At 52.0% G+C, this 23249-nt stretch overlaps 1 protein-coding gene across 8 annotated transcripts in view; it reads right to left on the bottom strand.

Annotated features, from left to right (window-relative positions):
* The window catches only part of ASAP1 (ArfGAP with SH3 domain, ankyrin repeat and PH domain 1), a 347132-nt gene extending 325527 nt beyond the window's left edge, over positions 1 to 21605 (bottom strand). For 6 of the 8 annotated variants that reach the window (XM_045453665.1, XM_045453670.1, XM_045453666.1 and 3 more), the window contains exon 1: positions 21337 to 21605. The gene's annotated coding sequence lies outside the window, so the exon portion shown is untranslated. The remainder of the gene's footprint in view (positions 1 to 21336) is intronic. The other 2 variants (XM_045453668.1, XM_045453669.1) reach the window with 1 other exon arrangement.
* Positions 21606 to 23249: the final 1644 nt, after the last annotated feature.

Genomic DNA, 23249 nt, shown 5'->3' with positions numbered 1-23249 from the left:
CGTGAGCAGGGGAGGGCCAGAGAAAGGAGAGACAGAGAATCCCAAGCAGGCTCCACACTGTCAGTGCACAGCCCCCTTCGGGGCTCGAAAGCAGTAACCGTGAGGTCATGACCTGAGCTGAGATCAAGAGTCGGACATTTAACCGACTGAGCCACCCAGGCGTCCCCAGGTGGGTTTTTTAAATTCTGCCTTTTGTGGCAAAATCTGCAAAAAGGCCTCATTTCCCCAACTTCTGGTTGGACTCAGGCCTCTGGCTCTGATGGAGTCAGGCCTCGCTCCCTGGAATGGTTATTATGGAGGTGGGCCACAGGAGGGACGACGGGGGCCAGGAGACCCTCCCGAGGGGGCGTGAGCATGCCAGCACCAGCTAGAAACGGCTGCTGCCTGGCCCCATCAGCCCCACATTAAGTTCATGCTTCCAGAAGGCCTTGGTTTGCGCTTCTGTTCTGGCCTCTGGCCTAGTTAGTGGCAAAGCAGACAGAGGGAGGGCTTTAGTCAGTCACATTCCAAGGAATTCCCCAGAAAGGGCCCTGAGGGTTTCTACCCAGTACCTTCCTCCTTCCTGCATTCATCTGGGATTCCCCTTCTCTCCAGCAGCACATGTTCCCGCACACGTGGGCCCAACTGATTTAAAACCATCCCAGCAATTTGCTAGTTATTAGTTTGAAGGGGTAGGGGACCCAAGTGGGGTCAATGAGACCTGAAGCTGGAGGTTTCTGGGAAAGCTCTTTCTTGATCATCTGGAAGAGGTCTTGGAAAAGGTGTTTTGTCTCTTCCTCTGGATGTTACAGTACAGACGAAGCTCAAAACAGCTGCGGCTGGTCTCACGACCAGCCTTGGGGAGCAACCCACATGCGAAGAACAGACTCAAAGAACTCCAGGAAATGGGAGCCGGAGTTTCTGGAATAGAAGCGAATTCTGGGTCCTGCTTCACCACATGCCCCTCACATTCCACTCTCCCCCACTGCACCCAAAATGGACTTCTAGGGACTAATGTAAGGGCTCCGTACCCCTCTGGCTGCAGGATGGTTTTAGCCAACAGGGAGCCCCAGCTGGAGACCAGAGCAGGGGCTGGGCGCAGTACTAGAATACCAGTCCCTCCCACCCCACTGCCTCTCTGGGGGTCACCGTGAACTGGCTACCCCCCTAAACCCAAGCCTCAGCTCTGGTCAGGCCCTCTCCCCATTGCCCTCGCTGTCCCCAGGCTCCAGTTAGGGTTCTCTCCCCACCTCTCAAGCCAGGCATCCCACAGGAGTCCCAAGGCCACCTGCCCTAGGCACTACACTACCCCTGGAGCCTCGCTACACCTGCTCAGGACTTTTTCTTTTCTTAAGCTTATTTATTTTTAGAGAAAGAGAGAGAGAGAGAGAGAGCAGGGGAGGGGCAGAGAGAGGGAGAGAATTCCAAACAGGCTCCACCCTGTCAGCATGGAGCCTGACATGGGGCTGGAACTCACGAACCTTGAGATCATGACCTGAGCCTAAATCAGGAGTTGGACACTTAACCGACTGAGCCACCCAGGCATCCACCTGCTCACGCCTTCTTAAAGATCCCTTTATGTGGCCCACAAGCATAGGAATAGATGCTCAAAAGCATCTGTCATTAGGGAAAAGCAAACTGAAACCACATTAACGTACCATTAATATACCCACTGGCTCAGCCATAATAAAAAGCAAACACAAAACATAAAATAACAAGTCTTAGGAGGTAGAGAAATCAGAACTCTCATTCACTGCTGATAGGGATGTAAAATGATTCGGCCACTTTGGAAAAGTTTCGCATGTCCTCACAAGGTTAAACCTAGAGCCACCCGACGACTCAATTCCACCCCTAGACATATACCCCAAAGAATTAAAAACAGCTTTTCCAACAACTACTTGTACATGAAGGTTCACAGCGGCACTATTTACAATAGCCAGGGGTAGGAACAACCCAAATGTCTCTCAATGGATGGACGCATAAACAACTATGATCTATCCGTACAGTGAAACATTATTTAGCCATAACGAGGAACAGAGTACTGCAATATGCTACATGAACGAACTTCACATCATGCGAAGTGTAAGAAGCCAGACGCAAAAGGGTACCTCTATATGCGACATCCCAAACAGCTAATTCCAGAGAGGCAGAAAACAATGGTCGCCAAGGGTTTGGGGGGGGGGGGGGAGGCGGAGATGGGGAATGACTATTTAATGGGTACAGGGTCTCCTTTTGGATGATGACACGATGATGGAACAACATGGCGAATGTACTAAATGCCACTGAATTACATTCTTTAAAGTGGTTAATAATAATTAATTTCATGTCAGCTTTATCTCAATTAAAAAATCGTTTATGAAATTCTCCTCGAATTATCTTAATTCAAGGGGACTGTGTGTGTCTTGTGGGGAGAAGGATTGGCCACCCCTCCCTCCCCGCACCACCGCCACCTTGTGGACTTACAATTATATGAGTCAATGTACTTTCTTGTTTCAATTAAGCCCACCTTGTTCTATGCTTCAGGAAGCTTCCTAACTGGCCGACCCACTCAACCACATCACAGCTGGGTGGCTGCGGGCACGTGTCTAAGCTTCTCTGAGTCTTAGTTTCCTCATCTGCAAAACAGAGCTAATAATACCAACATCATTGGGTTGGTTCAGGATTACTGGGACATTAACTTAAGAAAAGCATATACGGGTGCCTGGGTGGCTCAGTCCGTTAAGCCGCCGACTTCGGCTCAGGTCATGATCTCGGGGCCCGTGAGTTCGAGCCCCGCATCGGGCTCTGTGCTGACAGCTCAGAGCCTGGAGCCTGTTTCGGATTCTGTGTCTCCCTCTCTCTCACCCTCCCCAGTTCATGCTCTGTCTCTCTCTGTCTCAAAAATAAATAAGCGTTAAAAAAATTAAAAAAAAAAAAAGTATATAAAATGGGGGCCCCTGCGGGGCTCAGTCAGTTAAGCACCCGACTTCAGCCCAGGTCATGATCTCACAGCTCGTGAGTTCGAGCCCCGCATCGGGCTCTGTGCTGACAGCTCAGAGCCTGGAGCCTGCTTGGGATTCTGTGTCTCCCTCTCTCTCTCTCTGCCCCTCCCCTGCCCTCTCAAAAATAAACATTAAAAAAATTTTTTTAAAAAAGTGTATAAAATGTATCTAGAACATTAGATGGGGCTCAAAGGATAATGTCATTCGTTCCTTTTAATACCAAATTATGACTCTCCCTCTGTGGCAATCAATGTCTTACTGCTGCTAATACCAATACACCATCCCAGTCCCCTTGGTGTGAAGTAAGTGTCTATTGAATTGAACTGTCCAAGGTTTCATTAATTTATCAAAAAAGAAAAAAAAAAAAAACATCTTCAACTGAACTGAGCCAGATCCTACACTAGATCCTGTGGGTACCAAATACAGTAACAGCAGAACAGTATGTGCTCTCCAGAAGCCACAAAACAGTAAGGGAGACAGAGGTGTAAACAAAACCAGGCATTAAAATGTCTCAGATGCCTTGACAAAAGTCTGTACAGACAAGATGATCAATTCTCCTGGGAATCAGGCTGGTCAGAATGGCTTCCTGGAAGGGGAGACACTCGGGTTCAGGAGAAGGGGCTCATGGAACGGACCGATGTCACGGGCACTCAAGGCAGAGCGCCCCACCTGAGCAAAGGTGTGGGGGCCTGACACAGGGAGGGAGGGTGAGGGGCATGGACACATCTCCCACAGAAGCTGCAGGGGGGAGGAGGGAGGAGAGGGAGGTAGACGAGGAGAAGGGGGCGGAGGAAGGAGAAGTGTGAAAAATGACACTGAAGGAACACAGAGTTGGACCATCGGAGACGGCCTTATAGGAGTTCAGGAGTGGACAACTATATGACTCCACAGAACAGTTAAGACGATCTGCTCTAGTACTTTCCAGATGGGGTCTGGCTTCTGAACTCCTGGATACAAAGGCAGCGTCTAGATTTGACCATACGGTATTTCCTGGCTCCTGCCCTCCGCCTTCTCACTTACCTTGGGCTTCTCTGCTCCTCCCCCTCAGCTCCCTCTGCTAAGCATCGCTTCATTGTCTTTACAAGTCCAGACACTTCCATCATCTTCTTCCTTCCTCCTTCCCCAAAACTCTCTCCCAAAGATCAACGGCAAACAGCACGCTGAGGTAGGCTCTGTGCCCCCACGGTGGTCATGGCTCATCCTGGTTTACCGCCCGCAAAGGGGCCTGAGCCAGAGGCTTGAAGGCACAGGTGCTGGGTTCAGATCCAGTTGTCAGCTGCTTATCCGGGACCTCAGGCAGGTCAGCAGGCAGGCTGAAGCCTTGTTTCTTCACAGTTGATTCTTTCTTTTTTTTTTTTTTTTTAAGTTTATTTATTTTGAGAGGACAGGGGAGAGGAGCAGAGAAGAGAGGGAGAGAGTGAATCCCAAGCAAGCTCTACACAGTCAGCACGTAGCCAGGCCAGGGGCTCGATCCCACGAACTACAAGATCATGAACTGAGCTGACCTCAAAAGGGAGCCAGCCGTTTAACCAACCGACTGAGCCACCCAGGCGCCCCTCCTTTATTATAATAAAGGCAGAGCTGGAAATGACCTCAATACCCACCTGCATCACCTTCCACACTTGCTGCTGAGGCAATCAAGGCCCTCAAGGTTAAGCAAGCAGCTTGAGGTCAAGGTTGAGGGCAAAGTCAAGTCTATGTAAAAGTACAGTATTAAATAAAACGAAATCACCAACTGGCTTATGTCCGTAACAGTTCTTACAGCCCATACCCACGCCACTCTCTGTTTAATTTACAACGTTCTGATTAAAGAAACACTGCATAGGGGCGCCTGGGTGGCTCAGTCGGTTGGGCGTCCGACTTCGGCTCAGGTCACGATCTCGCGGTCCATGAGTTCGAGCCCCGCGTCGGGCTCTGGGCTGATGGCTCGGAGCCTGGAGCCTGTTTCAGATTCTGTGTCTCCCTCTCTCTCTGCCCCTCCCCCGTTCATGCTCTGTCTCTCTCTGTCTCAAAAATAAATAAACGTTAAAAAAAAAAAATAACTTCAAAAAAAAAGAAACACTGCATAATATCTAAAACTCAACGGTATGAAATATGAGGACCAAGAGTGCTACAATTATAGGATCATACAATTTCCTTTTCTTCACCTTGATCTCATTAGCCAACCCTCTCATTATACAGACGAGAAAACTGAGTTACCCAGGGAGGGAAAGTGATGTTCCCAAAGACACAGACCCTATTGGAGTGAACGCTGGAATGCAACTCGTGACTCTGGCTCTCAAAAACTGTTTTTCTCTATAATATCGAATCATAGCAACAAAAAAGCTAATAGTTATCACCAAATGAGTCAGAGTATCTCTGGGACAAATATATACATTAGAAAGGGTACTGAAGTGATTAGGCTGCTCGCTTTGGTGACACATATACTAAAATCGGAAATGAAGCAGTGGGTTGGCCACTTTAACATATAAAGAACTGCTACAAATAAAAAAAAAATAAAAATATGAGCGAAAGCTGCATACAGACAATTCATAAGTTAAGAAAGCCGAGGGCTAAGAGATGAAAATATGTTCAACCTCAGTGTTAAATTTAAAAATGCAAATAAAGGGGCTCAGTCGGTTAAGCGTCCCACTTTGGCTCAGGTCATGATCTCGCAGTCTGAGAGTTCGAGTCCCACATCAGGCTCTGTGCTGGCAACTTGGAGCCTGGAGCCTGCTTCGGATTCTGTGTCTCCCTCTCTCTCTGCCCCTCCCCCGCTCCGGTTCTCTGTCTCTCCCTCAAAATAAATATTTAAAAAAAAATTTTTTTTAATGCAAAAATCTGAAAGCCACCTGGGTGGCTCAGTCTGTTCAGCGTCCAACTCTGGGTTTCAGCTCAGGTCTTGCTCTCATGGCTTCATGGGTTCGAGCTCCATATTGGGCTCTGTGCCGGCAGCTCAGAGCCTGCCTGGGATTCTGTGTCTCCCTCTCTCTCTGCCCCTCCCCAACTCATGGTGTCTCTGTCTCGAATAAAACTTAAAAAAATTTTTTAAATGCAAATAAAAACAACTTTTATCTTTAGTCTATCAACTGTGCAAAGATTAATACAGTTGATCACGCTCATGGCTGACATGGGATTTAAGAAATGTGCACTCTCTTGGGGCGCCTGGGTGGCTCATTGGTTAGGTATCCGACTACTGACTTTGGTTCAGATCATGATCTTACTGTGCATGGGTTCGAGCCCCGTGTCAAACCCCACCCTGGCAGTGCAGAGACTGCTTGGGATTCTCTCTCTCTCTCCCTCCGTCTCTGCCCCTCCCCTGCTCACTCTCATTCTCTCTCTAAAATAAATAACTAAACTTAAAAAAAAAAAAAAAAAGTGCGTTCTCAAGAAAGTGCTCTAAGAAATCTAAATTGGTAAACTTTCTGAAACACAGCTTGGCAATACGTATGACACTTTAAAACGTGTGTACCCTTGGACTCAGCAATTCCACCTCTAGGAATTTGTTGTAAGTAAATACGTGGACAAGGACATAAATGCAAGCATCAGAAACAACCTAAATGTCTACCAGTAAAGAATCGATGAAGTGAATTATGGTATGCCAGAGGCCGTTAAAAATGATAACATACAAATTTATTCATGTGGAAACTCCCAATATATTAAGTGAAAAAAACCCAGATTATTGTATAAGATTCTGTCACCGTCTGCAGAAACCATGTAGCTGTGAGTCCCTCTGCATAGAGGTCATCTCTTGGTGGCTGGAGATCACCATCTTCCTCTCTACTCTTTCCTGTTCTTTCTGGATTTTGTTCCGAGTACATGTTATATGTTTCTATTCAGCAGGGGGTGCAGAAATGTACATAAAGTAGATTAGTGATTGCCTGTGGCTGGGGGTGAAGGGTTGGGGGAAATGGTGGTTTACTACCAACGGGGAGTATGGATGAGGTGACAAAAATGTCCTAAAATTGACGGTTGAGGGCTGCACAACTCTGGGACTATACTAAAAACCACTGAATTCTGCACTGTGAGTGGGTGAATTACACAGTATGCGAATTATATGAATTAAACCTCAGAAAAGGCATTACAGAAATATAATTTAAAAATCTACTTAAAAAAGTGTAAAAGGCCTTGAGGATAAAAAACAAAAGGTAACAGTGAGCTGAGCTGGGATGTGAGAGCAGGGGTACAAAGCTCTCACACGCGACTGGGGCCGTCCATTCTCTGGTCTATATGGGCAGAACCTACCCAACACGAATTTCTCGATACGCTTCCCCATCAGCCTGGGCCTCCCAGCCCACTGGGGCGCCGGCTCATTGGCCACCAGGCACCCAGTCTCCTGATGCAGTCGCCCACGTGTCTGACCGTGTAGACAAGGCCTGGAGACCACCCACTGCCCGAGGGCCCTTCAGCACGCCCACTCAGACAGCCGGCCTCTCCACCTCGCCCTAACCGTCCTGCCCTCAGAAGGTCCAGGGCCACCTTGCGGGCTTGGGGGCTTTTGAACAACTGAATCCTCCCGGTGACACGCTGGGATCAGAACCCACACGGGCCGTCCCACTCCGCTCTCAGCAGGTGATGAAAGGGACTCCCAAGAGCATTTCCAGAGCCCCTACCAGACGGTGGGCACTCGGCTGTGCACCGCTCTTACGACAGAGGACAAAACGCACTGGCCTCCTGGAGCTCAGAGACCAGCGGGGAGAAGGGATTAGGGCCACCCTCCTTCCCCATCTTGTCCCCGCTCACTTCTCCAGGCTCAAGGTGCTGCTGCTCCCCGAGTCCCCGGCGGCCACGCTTTCCCCATCCCACACCCAGCACCCTTCTCCGATCCCTGGCTCACGCTGGCTGTGGCCACCGCTCTGTGCAAGTGTCCGCCCTCGGCCCCAAAGCCCCCTCGCCCCTTGCCTGCTCTGCGGACGTGCTTCTCAATACGGTCACATGGCAGGGGGAACATCACCGCACTTCTTGAGGACTGGCCCCCTAGCGTCCCTCTCGGCCTTCGGGCTGTGAGCACAGGCCCGGAACCTCCTGCTCCCAGTCGGACATCTGGGAAGTTCTCCACAAGTGCCGTTTGGAGGCATGGCTAGAACGTACAAGTGGAAGGTGTAGTCACGCCAGCATTGGCCACAGGCCAACTGTCGCTCTGGTCAGTCTTAGGTTTCTGGGGATGCCGCTGCGACACACAGACGAGGTGCCTCTGTCACAGTTCTGGACACCAGGAGTCTGACATCAAGGTGTCAGCAGGGCAGCACTGTCTCCGATGCCTCCGGGGAGAATCTTTTCTTGCCTCCTCCTGGTCCGTGCTGCTTGGCAGTCTTGGGAGCTCGTCGGCTTCCAGGCGCATCCCTGCTGTCACATGGCAGCCGTCTTCTCCCTGTGTCTTTGCTTCGGCTCCTCTCCGCGCGCGCCTGCCTGCATGTCCCAAGTTCCCCTGTTTATAAGGACATGAGCCACATGGGATCAGGCCCCACCCTGATGACTTCACCTTTTCACTTGGTTACCTCAAAGGGACCTCATTTTCTAATGAAGTCCCGATGGCTAGGACTCCACATATCCTTTTTGGAGAATACGACTCAATCCCTAACAATCATCAGCAGCAGGATGAGTGAGGCCTGCTTCTGCTCCCAGTTAACACACGCAGGCCATTCTCACTGCACAGAGATCGCCCCCACCACCCTGTAAAGTGGAAGTATTATTCTCTCCATGGGCCAAGTGCAAAGCTGAGGCTCCGAGAGGCTCAGAACCTGCCCAAGGTGAGCAGGCTCCAGGGTCGGCCAGTAAAAGGCCGAATGATGACTCAACCTCAGTCCGGGATCCAAGCTCTTACCCAGTCGTCTACGCCGCAGAAGCTTCGTGTTTGATGATGTGATTACCCTCCGCAGCCTTTCTGTTTCAGCTCCAACACGATTCCCATCTGCAAATGCTCAGCACTGTGACTGCCTTCAAAGTGGAAGCTTAAAATATCATCACTGAACTCAATTTACCCCAACCAACTCCCAACTCCTCCAGGATGGGAATACCCCCCCACGTAGACACCCTATGTCCGTTAAGACTCTTCCTGGAAAACGTGTCTACTAATTCACGTGGCCCCACGTATGCAAACTCTTGAATTTGCTGTTGTCTACCATAGCTGCGTGGACGGCCTCACCCTTTTTTCAGGATGACACATTCCTGAACTCTGGCAACCGGCCCCAGGAGGTGGCTCCTGACGGCCCTGCAAGGCACAGAGCAGCCTATGGAAAGACTCAGACTCAGGGCGTGGAGTCAGGAAGCCTGCACCCAAGTCGACTTCCGCTTCCTCCTCCACGTGAACCCCCCCTCCACACACACACACACACACACACACACACACACACACACACACGGAGTGTCAGGGCCCCTCTCCTGGTCCTTACAGGACCTGACAGAGTTTCTCCAACTTATCAGAAAAGAGGTTGTCAAAGCCCAAGGTAAAAGACAATGAAGGAATCGTTCATGCAACCAACAGGACTGGAGAACATCTGGTCTACCGCGGGGTGGGCACAACGGCCTCCCCGAGATGAACACAACTGTAGGAGAGAGAAATTCATGCCGTGTGCAAGTGCGTGTGTTCAGGCGGGCCCTGTACTACACTTTCTCACTCAGCCATCGCTCATTAAGGCAGCACATGCCCATTTCACAGATGGAGAAATGCAGGCTCAGCAAGGTAAGTGGCTTGTCAAGGGCACTCAGCGAGGAAGAGCGCCAGGGCTGACCCCAGGTCTGAACGGCTGCAAAGTCCGGGCTGCTTTCTTCCTGTCGTGTCCACTCAGGCTGGAGCTTGACCCGGATCTGGCATCAGCTTGGAGGGCAGTAAGGGGAGGGCAGTGAGCTAGGAACCGGCTGGGTGATTCGGGAGAGATGGCCGAGAAGCCTGGCCTGAGGCAGGAAGGGGGGGCTGCACCACAGGCACTGGGATTCAGAGTTGGGTTGGGTTGGGAGAGAGGCAAGAGAGAAAGGTGACGGGCGAGTGACCCTAAGAAAGTCTTCCCTCTTCTCCAGGCTCAGACCTAGGAGGCAGGGCCCTCAGGGAAACCGCATCACAGCTCTTGCTTCCTGATCCGTCAGAACAGGAACCGAGGAGCTGAAGGTGTGGGAGGAGAAGAGAAGGAAGAGGGCAGCGGGCTTGCTTCTTCCTCCCCTGTCCCCACTGCAGCCTGAACCGAGCACGTAAGGGGACGCACAGACTGGAAGGACCAGAGGCCGGAGGAGGCTGCAGTCTTGTGACACAGACGTGACTCAGCCTCGCAAACAAGCCAGAAAGCTGAGTGTCGTCAACAGCAGCCCCTTCCCCCCAGCCCCCGCATCCATCAGTCCCCAAGCCATTGCAGTCCCCATGCATATTCAACTCAAGGATTAAGCCCTGCAACAAGTCTTCTCTGACCCTCCCTGCAAGGTGGGGTCAGGCACCTCTTCACGAGCACCCGATACCTTGTTTTCCCGCAGGAGCCCACAAAACACACTGGCTCATAAGTTTCCGAGCACGGCTGCCCCTCTGCACAACACTAGTGTGCAAGACTACAGCCGGCTACTCAGTGGACACTTGATAAAGAATGAAAGGCGGGATAGGGAGAGAGGGAGGGGCTACAGATGTTAGGGGCACCCAAATAATAAAACGACTAGAACGGGAAAGATTGGGAACGGCTTCTCAGAGAAGGTGCATTGGAACCATATATATTTTTTTTTAACCTTTATTTATTTTTGAGACAGAAACAGAGCATGAACAGGGGAGGGGCAGAGAGAGAGGGAGACACAGAATCGGAAGCAGGCTCCAGGCTCTGAGCTGTCAGCCCAGAGCCCGACGCGAGGCTCGAACTCACGGACCGCGAGATCGTGACCTGAGCCAAAGTCGGACGCTTCACCGACCGAGCCACCCAGGCGCCCCTCCATACTTTTTTTTAAAGTCCGATTTGGGGGTAGGTGGAGAAGTTAAGGGAAAGGGCAATTCAGGTGGAAAACCATAGCAAGACCGTGAAGGTGTAAATGTATATGATTTGATGGACCAAGGATCATCTAGAGCTCATGTAAGGTGGCTATCCCATTGTGTATTGATACAGATATTTTGGGGGCTACAAGAAACAGAAAACCCAACTCAAAATGGTCTAACGTTGGGGTTTCCAGTGTGTCTTGTTCCTTCCGCCCTTCTGTTCTGACAAGCTCAACATGTTCTCCCTAAGCAAGGCCCCTCGTGGTCCCAAGATGGCTGCCACGGTTCCAGGTATCACATGCCAACCCCACCACGTTCCATAGCAGGAAAGCCTACTTCTTCCTAAATGTCTCCTTTTAAGATGGAGCAAAATCTTTCTCATCGCTCCCCAACCCCCCTCCCCCACTGCTGCCCTGACCCCAGAAATCTCTCTTCATATTTCATAGTCGGGGCTGGGTCACATGCCCATGCCTGGGCAAATCACTGCCAAGGGGGACAGGACCCAGTGATTCACCCCAGGGGCGGGGGCTGACCTCCCTCAAGCCCCTAGAAGATCAACTTCCGAAGATCAACGTTCTGTGTGCAAAAGGAAGAAGAGGAAAGGGTTTTGGATAAGCAACCAAGAGCGTCTGTGGCACCTTCTCACCCGCTCACCTCCAAGTGCACCGTTAAGACACAGCGTAAGCTGCAGATGCCCCACATCCCCACCCTTCTGCGATTCTATTTTAGGTCCGAGGAAGTAACCGTCCTAGGAGAGGAAACTTGCAAAAGGCTTTTATGGGAAGGTCTATAAACAACACTGCAGTTGGCTTTTCTAGATCAGGAGTTGTGTGACAGTAGGGAGGAGAATGACTGCATTCCGGTTTTATTTGAAGGGGGTTTTACCTTTCTCCTTGAACGAATGTTTTCCCTAGACCTCCAAAAAAAAAAAAAAAAATTAAATAGCCAGCACATTCCTACCACAAAGACTTCAGCCCAGCTCGTCTAGGCCTTCAATACCCTTCCCAACTCTGTTAACTGAAGCCCCGCCCACCCAGGAAGAGTGAGCTCAGATGGTTCGGTTCATCTGACTACCCCCGCTAGGGTGACTGTCTCCCCTCTCCACGCTTGGGGCTTTTCCCTTGTGACTTTTGTATGGGGTGGACAGACGTGGTCCACAATCATGAATGGTTACTTTTCTTTCTCTTCTCATCAACCAGCAGAAATTCTACCATGTAAACTTTTGATTTTTCATCTTTGTGCCCCAGGTGCCCGCACAGGGCACAGGACGTGCCGGGAACGCTGTGCAACAAAGACAAGACTCTACGTGGAATTAGTTCATTCGTGTGTCCTCCTCTGGTGGTCACGTAAATGAGAATTCTTATACCATTTGGAACCTGCTCACTTCTGTTTCGTACCCATTAGGCACCAAGCACTCGGCCACTTTCTGAATGTACGGTTTTATTTTACGCCCTTTCAAAAAACCTGCGTACTTTTCAAAATTTACAGAAGAGGAACCGAAAAGCTTTGAAAGGCCAAGGGCAGACTCTCCCAAGGCCACATGAGGAATTAGGGCGTGGAATTCAAATTCAAGTCTTCCGAGGAGGTGTTGCATCACAGTCGAGAGTGTGGGCACTGAACCCAGACCCCCTCGCTTAAAATCCTGTCGCCCACCAGCTATAGGACTTTGGGGAAGTTAGCGTCTTGGTATCTCAGTTCCCTCGTGTATAAAATAGGGATTAAAAACAGTGTCCCCCACCCCTCCCCCCAAAAAACCCACCACTGCCTACTTCATTGGATTATTATGAGGATTAAATGAGCTCATGTAGGAAAACTATTCAGAACAGCACTTGACATGTATTCATACACAGCAAACATTAGCTATCATTATTGATTCCAAGTCCAGTGGTTTTCGCACTGGGCCGTGACAAATGTCCCTACCCTCCACCCGCCAGATCACCTCGGGCATGAAAGAGAGACCTGGCCAGCGGACAGATCCCAGAGAGACCACGAACTCCACCATCCAGAGGAGCCGTCTCAGAGAACAGAGGTCAAAGGTTCTGAAGGCATTGCATTGCACAAACTCATCCTCTCTCAGCTGCACCTTGACCGTCATTTGTAGAGTCCCGAGGAGTGGTGGGGGGGGGGGGGGGGGGGGGGGGAGCTTCTAGGGGAAAGGACATCACGTGAGACACGGGCCAGCTCAGCTCCCCAAGGCCCAACCACTGACCATACACCAAAGAACAACCTCTTAGCTTGAACGAGCTTTGGGGATCTGAAATGCTCGCCACTCTTCCCCAGAGAACCCAGTGCCCACAGCGGTTATGAGGCGAGGTGGGGGAGCCTCCAAAGCAAAGGGCCCTTGGGGGACACGCTGCCCCCCAGGCCTTGAAGACGAGAAAGATGCCCCCACCTCTCCACCCTTGATCTCACTGTAACCCGGCCAGGAGCTATCGCCTTTATGCAGATGAGAAAGGGAGATTCCAGGATAAGCAGTGGCTCATAAAGGTCACATAACTAGTCAATATCAGTGCCTGGACTAGAACTCAGGACTCTGAGTCTCAGTTCAGTGCTACTTCTCATGATCTTACTCTGTCTCCTGCATCAGCATTTGACTTCTTCAACTACATCAACTGCCTTTCTTGCTTGCTCCCTTTCTCCCTACACATTTGCTGTCTGCTCTGCACTGGGGGTTATGAGGCAGAACAAAGCATTTTAAGACCCAGCCCCTGGCGCCTGGGGGGCTCAGTCAGTTAAGGGTCTGACTCTTGATTTCGGCTCAGATCACGACCTCACGGTGGTGAGATCGAGCCCCACATCAGGCTCTGCTCTGAGCGGGGTGTCTGCCTGGGATCCTGCCTCTCTCCCTCTGCCTCTCTCTCTCTCTCAAAATAAATAAATAAACATTTGGGAGAAGACCCAGCTCCTATGCGTCCCCACCCCGTTCTGCAGGGCAAACACACTGGAGGTGCTCAGTAAGCTCCTGCTGATCTGAATCAAATCTTTTTGTTGCTACTGTTCTGATATGGATTCTGGTTTGCTTTTCTCAAAATGGCAATTTTTAACCTTGTAAAAATGTTCTTCCTCTCTCTAACCTAAAAGAAGACTGAATAGGGGTGCCTGGGTGGCTCAGTCGGTTAAGTGTCCGACTTCGGCTCAGGTCACGATCTCGCGGTCCGTGAGTCCGAGCCCCGCCATCGGGCTCCGTGCTGACAGCTCAGAGCCTGGAGCCTGTTTCGGATTCTGTGTCTCCCTCTCTCTCTGCCCCTCCCCCATTCATGCTCTGTCTCTCTCTGTCTCAAAAATAAATAAACGTTAAAAAAATTAAAAAAAAAAAAAAAAGAATAAAGTCTCGACAATGAGAAAATGCAACAGACGCGACAATGCTGTGAACCACCAAAGTCGGTGCACCTGCCTCAGACTCCCTGGCAGGTGCCTGCCAACTGCCTATGCCAGGCACGAGGAGCTGAGAGGAATAACGAGCCCCTCCCTTCACGATGCCCGGTCAGCAGGTGAGGCAACCATATGCACAAACGTGCTTCACGCAACATGGCTGTCGTGACGCTCCTGTTTATGGGATCCTTGCAAGGGATGCTTCTCCGACATCCTCTGACACTATCAGTACAGAAAGTGCTAGAGCAGGAGGAAAGGCAGGGGCGGGAGCAGGCCTCAGAATCTTCCGGCTTCCCGTCTGCTGATCGTGCTTCGGAGCCACTCTGTATCTATCAAGGTCACAGTTACAAAGGAATGGTTGAGCACTCTTTCTTTTTTTTTTTTTTTCCTCCAATTTGCAAAAACCTTTCTACTTGGAAATAATTTCAGGAATAGGAATAGTGCAGGGGCGCCTGGGTGGCTCAGTCAGGTTAAGCGTCCAACTTTGGCTCAGGTCAGGATCTCACGGTTCGTGGGTTTGAGCCCCGCGTCGGGCCCTGTACTGACAGCTCAGAGCCTGGAGCCTGCTTCAGATTCCGGGTCTCCCTCTCTCTCTGACCCTCCCTGCTCACATTCTGTCTCTCTCTCTCTCTCAAAAATAAACATAAAAAAAATGTTTTAGTAAATAAATAAAGAAGAATAACAATGGTGCAAAGAACACCGACCTGCCCTCTACCCAAGCCCCCCTGCACTTAGCAGTTCTTTGCTTTTTCCTTCTTTTTCACTCCCCGGTACTAAGTTTCACAATACCTCTAATCTGTCTCTGAACTACTTGAGGGCAAGTTGCATATATCACGGATGTTCACTGGAGCCCTCTTTCTGCGTTTCTACTGGAAACGATAATTATTTTGGTACCAAGCCAGCACATGGCTGTGTTGCACACAGGCAGGGGTTCACAAAAGGCAGAAGCCTTGATGAGGAAAATGCAAGCCATTCCCCAGAAGCCACAGCGGGCGTGGTCCTGCCCCTCTCCTTCCTGCCCTGCCCACGGAGGCTCTGCACCCAGCGGGGGTCCTCTAGAACCTCCCACCACATGTGGGGGAAGAGCTCACTCTTCTTTGTCCCAAGTGGATCCAGACTCCCGTGGAGGGATCCCAAAACACTGCTCGCTCACTCTTCTGTTTTTCTAACTCTGTGCTTTTCGCATTTCCTGACTTAAAGCGGTAAAGGAAGAGGAAATGCCAAAAATATTACAGGATGAGTTAGTTCGTGGCATTTCCAAGCGATGGGGACTCAAGGAGCTGGCAGGGGAAGCTCAGGCGGCAGGCGACCTCTGCCTCCTTGCAGCCCAGCCTGCCGTGGCCGGCAGAACCCCTGTGGCTCTCCAAAACTCTGAAGATCTTGGGAAGCTGTTTTGGGGGGAGGATCCGGGACAGGAGCCCATTTTCCCCAAATAACAAAGAGGATGTTAGAAGTCTGGTCTTAATTAGCCCCTCACTGCCATGTGGATCCACAACACATCCCGGTGTATTTCCCTTCCTCTCAGAAGACAGGGCCACCTGCCACACACACGGGCAGGCCCTCGAGTTCCTTTGTCCCCCTAACGGTTCGGATGCATTTGTCCTGATCGAACCACGTGCTCTCTCCGGACCGCTCTCGCGGCCTGCTTTGGGAACAGGGCTGGGGACACTTGCACTGGCTCTGGAAACAAGGTTTTAGCTGCAGAAAAAGGCATACACAGTGTTGGGATTCACCCTGGGCTGGGAAATCAGCCATTGCCCACCCTCATGGTCCCCAGTCCTTTCTGGGAGTAGATACAGGGTAGGTGGGTGAGGAGAGGGTCTTCAGGGGTTGGATTTAATTTATCCTTGGGGCAGCGTGAGAAAAGTTAGCGTCCCTGAGTGGAGAGTGACCAATCTGGCCTGCAGCCCAAAGAAAGGCAGGGTGATGTGAATCCTCAACCCCACATCCTCACACACAGCTGGGCAAGAAGGAAAGCTCTCATGAAGGAAAGAGTATTTGAGAGGACAGGGAAGATACGAGTGGAGACTGATCTCCGGGCTCCCATAACACCTTCCCTTACCAGCCCCCAAAGACGTTCACTTCCTAATCCCCAGGACCTGTGAATTCGTTAGCTTACACAGGGTACATGGCAATAGGGAGTTAAGGGGGAAGATGGGATTAAGGTTGTTGATCACTGGAACTTAAAGGAGGGAGAGATTCTAGATTATACAGGTGGCCTGGTATATTCAAAAGCATCCTTAGAAGTGGAACAGGGGTGGAGCACTTGGGTGGCTCAGTTAAGCCTCTGACTCTTGGTTTCGGCTCAGGCCACGACCTCATGGTTCATGGGTTCGAGTGCAGAGCATGCTTGGGATCCTCTCTCTTTCCCTCTCTCTCTGCCCCTCCCCTGCTCATGCTCTCTCCCTCCCAAAATAAATAAATAAACTTAAAAAAGAAAAGAAAGAAAAGAAAAAAAAAAAAAAGGAACAGGGAGCCAGGAGGAAGACCCAGAGAGATGGCAGCATGAGAAGGACTCGGACCATCATTGTTGGCTTTGAAGACGGAGGAAGGAGACCTTGGACCAACGTACGTGGGAGGCATCTAGAAGCTGGAAAAGGCAATGAAACAGATTCTTCCCTAGAGCCTTCTATTCTTGAGCCTACCCTGTTCCTTCTGGAAGGAAGCTTCCCTAGAGCCTCCAGAAGGAACAGAGCCCTGTCAACACCATGATTTGGGCCCAATGAGACTCATTTCAGACTTCTGACCTCCGGCTCTATCAGAGAATAAATCTGTGTTATTCAATCCACTAGGTTTGTGGTCATTACAGCGGGAAGAGGAAACTAACACACCGCTTATCATTATACTTAGCCATTATAACGTAATTTTTATTTATATGCCCATCCGTCACTCTGCCATCAGTAATAATAAGAATAGAAACTAGCACGTGTTGAGCACTTAGCACAGGGCAGGGCCCGTACCACGTTTTCCATAACCCTGAGATACTATAAAAAGGTAACTTCGACAAAACCCTTTCATGAAAGTAAACACAGGGATCTGGGGGTCAGGGGGAACCGCCAGCGGTATCCTCAAGGAGATAAAGACACGGGGATATTTTCAAAGATGAGTAGGAGTTAGCCTGAGAGAGGGGAAGAACATAAGCAGACCCGCAGAAAAATGAAACAGTACGTAGGGCGTGTGCGGGCAAGGGCTTTGGTGGCTCGACTGCAACCTGCTCATTTCCACATCAGCGTCTCTAACCCACGGGCACCCTCTGAGGTCTGAAGTCACATGCCCGTGTGCCTGCGTGAAGTCTCCACCTGGACGCCTCCCAGACACCTCTCCAACTTAGCATGGTCAATATGGAACCTGGTTCTCTCCAGAACACGTTCTGCCTTTATTCTTCCCCGTCTCCCCAAAGGACACCCAGCTGTCCATGCCGTAACCCAGGGGTCATCCTCAAGTCCCTCCCCGGCCTCACCCCCATTTGATCCATCACCAAATCTCATCAGTTCTACCCGCAGGTTATAACCAGGTCACCCCGCCTTCCCTCCACCGCCAGTGGTCTCAGCCGCCACATTTTCTGGATTCACGCAGTGGCCCCCGTAACTGGTCTCCCTGCTTCCACTCTGCTGTCTGTCATCAACTCTTTGTAAAGCAGTAAAAGTAATCTCTTAAAGATGTCAATTAGGGTAGGGGCGCCTGGGTGGCTCAGTCGGTTAAGCATCCGACTTCAGTTCAGGTCATGATCTCACACTCTGTGAGTTCGAGCCCCGCGTCGAGCTCTGTGCTGACAGCTGGGAGCCCGGAGCCTGCTTCGGATTCTGTGTCTCCCTCTCTCTCTCTCTCTCTGCCCCTCCCCTGCTCGGGCGCTGTCTCTATCTCAAAAATAAATAAAAACATTAAAAAAAAAATGTCAATCGGGGGCGCCTGGGTGGCTCAGTCGGTTGATCACCTGACTCTTGATTTTGGCTCGGCTCATGATCTCACGGTTCCTGAGTTTGAGTCCTGAGTTTGAGCCCTCAGTGTGGAGTCTGCTGAAGATTCTCTCTTTCTGCCTCTGCTCCGTCCCCGCTCGTGCTTGCTCTCTCAAAAAATTTAAAAATGTCAATCAGATCCCATCCCGGAGTTTAAGCTTAGCCATACTTCCCTCCGTACTTGGTTTGGAGGGGGACTCCCCAGCCTGGCTTAAAAACTGCCTCCCTCAAGGGGCACTTGGGTGACTCAGTCAGCTGAGCATCCAACTTCGGCTCAGGTCACGATCTCAAAGTTCGTGGGTTCAAGCCCCGCACTGGGCTCTGTGCTGACAGCTCGGGGCCTGGAGCCTGTTTCCGATTCTGTGTCTCCCTCCCCCTCTCTCTCTCTCTCACTCTCTCTCTCTCTGCCCCTCCCCTGCTTGTGCTCCGTCTCTCTCTCAAAAATAAATAAGTAAACAGTAAAAAAAAAAAAAAAAAAAAAATTAAAAACTAAAAGAACCTGCCTCCCTCTGAAACCCTCCCCTGCAACCTCTCTGCCTGGCTAGTCCCTTCTCAAGTGCCCAGTCTCACAGAAGCCTTTTTCCCCAGCAACACCAGGCCCACCCCCACTTCACTTCGGTCAAGATTTCTATCTCTTGTGTGTTTCCTTGATAACAAGAATCACAGTCTTTCATTTGGGCTTCTTGGTCTGGCCCAGCCCCACCTCTGGAATGCAAGCTCCAGGCGGGCGGGGCGGGGCCCAACTTGTTCGGCACCGGACCCTCCCCTCGGGACTTCGCAGGGTGCCAGCCTGAAGCAGGTGCTCGGTACAGGCTTGTGGACTTGACCAACCACAAGAGCAAGCGTGAAGCTGCCACTGAAGGATGGGGCTGGGAACCGAAGGCCTTGAACACAGGGTCCTATTCATCTCTGCGGGACTGGTACCTCCCGCGGGGAAGCCACTTAGCATGAACTGGTGAATGAAGGATGAATCTGAAAAGTGCCATCCTTTCTCGGCAGGGCTCCCGAAGGGGCCCCCTCTCCTCCTCTCCTTCTCGGGACTTCTCAGCAGGTGACATGACCAGGGCGCGTAGCATGTGCTCAATAAATGTTAGCTGTCAGCGTCCCTACTGCTTATGCGGGGGCTCATTTGTGCATCCTACAGAAAAGACTTCTTTTCGAGCCCGTGCCTGCTACGGGGGCTGGGAGAGAAGTATGAGGAGGAAACAAGAAAGGGAGAGATGAGTCAAACACAACTGAGAACCCAGAGCGAAAATGCAGAACAACACCGTTCCAGGTAACACGGGCTTCCTTTCTCCTTTAGACGTCAGCCCTGTGGGTGCGGTGTGGAGAAAAATGCCAGCTGGGAGGTGGGTCCTCACGAGGGGCGAGGGAGGGCCCCATCTGAAGGCACACATTCATTTTTGGGCCCTGCAGGGCTCTGACTGACTTTGGAAATCTGGCTCACTGTGGCTGGTGAGAGGTGGAGAGAATTTCAATTTCCTTCACCAAATGGCAAGCCTGCGAACAAGTCCTTTCTCTCCGACATTATCACATACTAAAAATGAAAACCAGCCATTCGGAGCTCTCATAAAGAGAAAAATAGATGGGCTGCTTAGCTCACAAGATGCAGGAGGGCTGAAAATCAAGTCGGGAGAACATCAGAGGGTACATTTTGTGCTAAGATGCCACCCTTTTTTGGACTCGGAAGTTTCTATTTTTCACAAAAGAATGGGAGAGAGAGAAAAGTAATTCCCTATATAATAAGCCACCCATTTTATGTTTCAAATCCATGTGGTGGCTGAACAGTCGGGGTTAGGGAATTTTTTTTAACTCACTATCTCAAAATACACAGTTTGAGATAACCACGTATCTCAAAAATAACAGCAGTAATAGATAAGGCAGAACACGGGGAAGGCACTGAAACAAAGGTTATAATGCAAATAGGACATATTTCCAAGCGTTTCGTGGCTGCCAGACCAGAACGTGCCATAGTTTAAAGGAGCACTGGACTTGGGAGTCCTAAGACTGGCCAAGCGACCTTGGGTGGGCTATGTGACTTCTCCCCACCTCATATGCACAACAACCAGGGGACTGAAACAGTGGTTATGGAAGATCCTTTTTCTTCCTCAACTGTAGAGATGCGCGGTTTTCCAGAAGTCCCTGCATCTTCTGGCTAAACAGTCCGCCTCCAATTACAAAACAGCAAGGCCTTGGGGTGACGGGCGCAACAGAGGGAAAACTAGCCTCGACCCTCGGTGCTGTTTTCCAACCCCCACACTCCGCAGCGACCCGTGCCCGGCTGTCATCCCAGAGTCAATTTCTGCTGCCGAGACAACCTGATGGAGTCTACGGGGAAAAGTGGAAGAAAGTTCTTGTTCCTTCGGATCGGTGCAAGCGAAGAACGCTAACGACGGGGTGGTCTGGAATTGGCTCTCCATCCATCCCCCTGCGCTAGTGGAAGGAGAAATTACTGAAGGAAACCGCTCTAGGAATGCCCGAGAAGAACTCTCCTCTCGGGATGTACGAAAACCGCAGGATACCAGACGCCAGCGAGTTTCTTTTCTTTTCTTTTTTTTTTTTCCTTGAAACTTCACGTCGCGCTCAGAAAATGCAGCAGGTCCCAAAATGGTACGAGCGGGAACAACACAAGCCACTTCCCAGTCTCCCCGTGAACAAACCCCGAGCCCCGAACGGGGACGTCTGTTTCCCCTTGCGGGTCTTCTCGCTCGCTTTAAAAGCCAGTGTGGCCCGGGGCCTGCCCGGCAGCGCCGCGTCCAAGCCGGGGCCGGGGGCGGGGGGGGGGAGGCCGACCACGCCGGGCCCGGCCGCCCTTCCAGGAACGGCGGGGAACTTTCCTCCGCCGCGCACGGAGACAATGCCGCGAGGGCGCCCGGCCGGCGGGCCCCGGCGCCTCCCCGGGAGGGCGCGCGCAGCCACCGGCCGCCCCCCGCCCCGCGCCGGCGCCCCCCACCCGACCCCAGAGCGGCCCCCCGGAGCCCGGGGCCGGCGCCCTCCCTCCCCGCGCCCGCCCGCGGACCCCCGCCGGGGGGCGCAGCCGGGAGCCCGCCCCGCGCCCCGCGCCGGCGCCTCTCGGCGCGGGGACCGGGCAGGGGGCGCGGGCGACCCAGGGCGCCCCGCAACTCACCGGGACCGGGCGGGCCGCTGGGCATTATTCCATGGCTCGCGCGCGCCGCACCCCTCGGCCGGGCGCGGGCGGCCCTGGGGACGGAGGGAGGGCGGCGGCGGCGGCGGCGGCGGCGAGGCGCGGGAGCCGAGCGCGGCGCAGGAAGGGGCGGGCGACCATGTGCCGAGGGGAGGAGGCCGCGGCGGCGCGGGCGGCTAGGACGCTCCCGCTCGGCGGCGGCGGGCGCGGGCTGCAGGAAATCCCAGCACTTCGACAGGAAATCGGAATCCTGACTAAGCATTCCGGGCCCGGCGGTCGCTCCGCGCCGGGGGCTCCCGCCTCGCTTAACCCTTGGCCCGCCGGCGGCCGGCGGGGGGCGCGGCGGACCCGGGCGCGCGGGGGGCCCGGGCTCGGGGGTCCTCCCGCTCGGCCGCACGCCCCGCACGCCCCGCCTGCCGCCGGCTCCGCGTCCAGGGGTGGAGGGGCCGGGATGCGCCCAGATAAAACCTTGGCCTTGGCGGGGGCCTTTCGGAGCCCCCACTCCCCACCCCAGACACCAGAAGAGAGCCTGGGCCTCTCCCGTTCTGCAGAGGATGAACTTGCCATCTCCTGGCCGGTTCCCCTATTTTCAATAAAAGAAGTGACTTTACCTGGCTGCCCCCTTGTACTGCTTCCCCTCTGCTAATCTCCCCAGTTTCGTCCAGCGGCAGGGGGGCAGGAATTTCCTCTGTCGGGATAGTATAGGAACAGTCGGGACAACAACAGTCTGGACTTCAGACTCTGATGCCTGTTGGGATCTAGACGTTGCTTTTTAATTTCTTGCTGTGTCACCCTGGGTAAGTCACATAACTTCTCTGAGCGTCCGTTTCCTCAGATGTGCAATGAGGCGGAAATACTACCCCCGCCCCCCAGGTTAAAGTTGGGAACCAAATGTTTAGACAGGGACCCACACGTTGTAAATGCTCAAATAAATGATAGCCCTGATTGCTCTTATGACCATGAGAGACATCTGAGAAGGGAGGGTTTCAACTCATGGGGTGTGTGCTGTGTATATCTGTGCCCACTTACAAAGCCTTAGAATTTCATTTTCTTCCTAATCACCAAGTGATTATTTTTCTTTGCAAGATTTCAGAAACTGCTCTTAGCAGAGGAAAAGGTTACTGGCTGTGGCAGACCCCCTTCTGGTGAAATCTGAAACTCACAAGCCTCCCAGAATTTGGGATTTTGCTCTTAACACAACAGTCAGGACACTGTGGGGGTTTCTTTAAAAGTCTGAAGAGGCTTCGCAAAGTTTGAAAACCAAAGTAAATATCTGTCCGGTCAGGCCGGGAGTAGGCGGCCAGTAGGAGCGATTCACTGTGGTTTCCCACAGAAATGCCACATTTGGGGGTTTCTACCTGGAGGATGCAGCTTGGTGGTTTTGCTGTGAGCGGTTCAAATTCCTTTGAAACCCAATCAGACTTTGAAGAGGGAACAACATGCCCGTGAGTGAAAACGGAAGCTTGAAATGAACCTGCTGGGAACCGAAAGTTGGGTATCCACCCCTCTACTCCACGTCAGGACCAGACATCAGCTTTAGACCCAAGTTGATCTCTTTTCTGCAACTCTTTTTCGGGGGTCAGAAGCGGTGAGATGGCCTCTGGGCTTGGCAGCAGGACTCCAGGGTCCTGCCCCAGGCCCTTTGCAGCTGCTGTTCCCTCTGCCTGGGAGCATCTCCACTGGGCTGTTCTTGGCATTCAGCACACAGCTCAGAAGTCAGCTCCTCAAAGGGGGCTTTCCCTGGCCATTTGATCTACTTGTGTCGGGCACCTACTTCCACCCCTGTCTCTCCTGCACATCACACACCCTGTTCCACGGCTTCATAGCCCCTATCACTACTTAATTTATCCTGGTTGGCTGCTTATTTATCTGTCTCCCCCTGCGTGGGTGTGCTC

This window comes from Leopardus geoffroyi, chromosome C3 (genome assembly GCF_018350155.1).
Source record: "Leopardus geoffroyi isolate Oge1 chromosome C3, O.geoffroyi_Oge1_pat1.0, whole genome shotgun sequence".
NCBI lineage: Eukaryota > Metazoa > Chordata > Mammalia > Carnivora > Felidae > Leopardus > Leopardus geoffroyi.
Note: the sequence above shows the minus strand (reverse complement) of the source record. Positions and strands in the feature narration are given on the sequence as shown.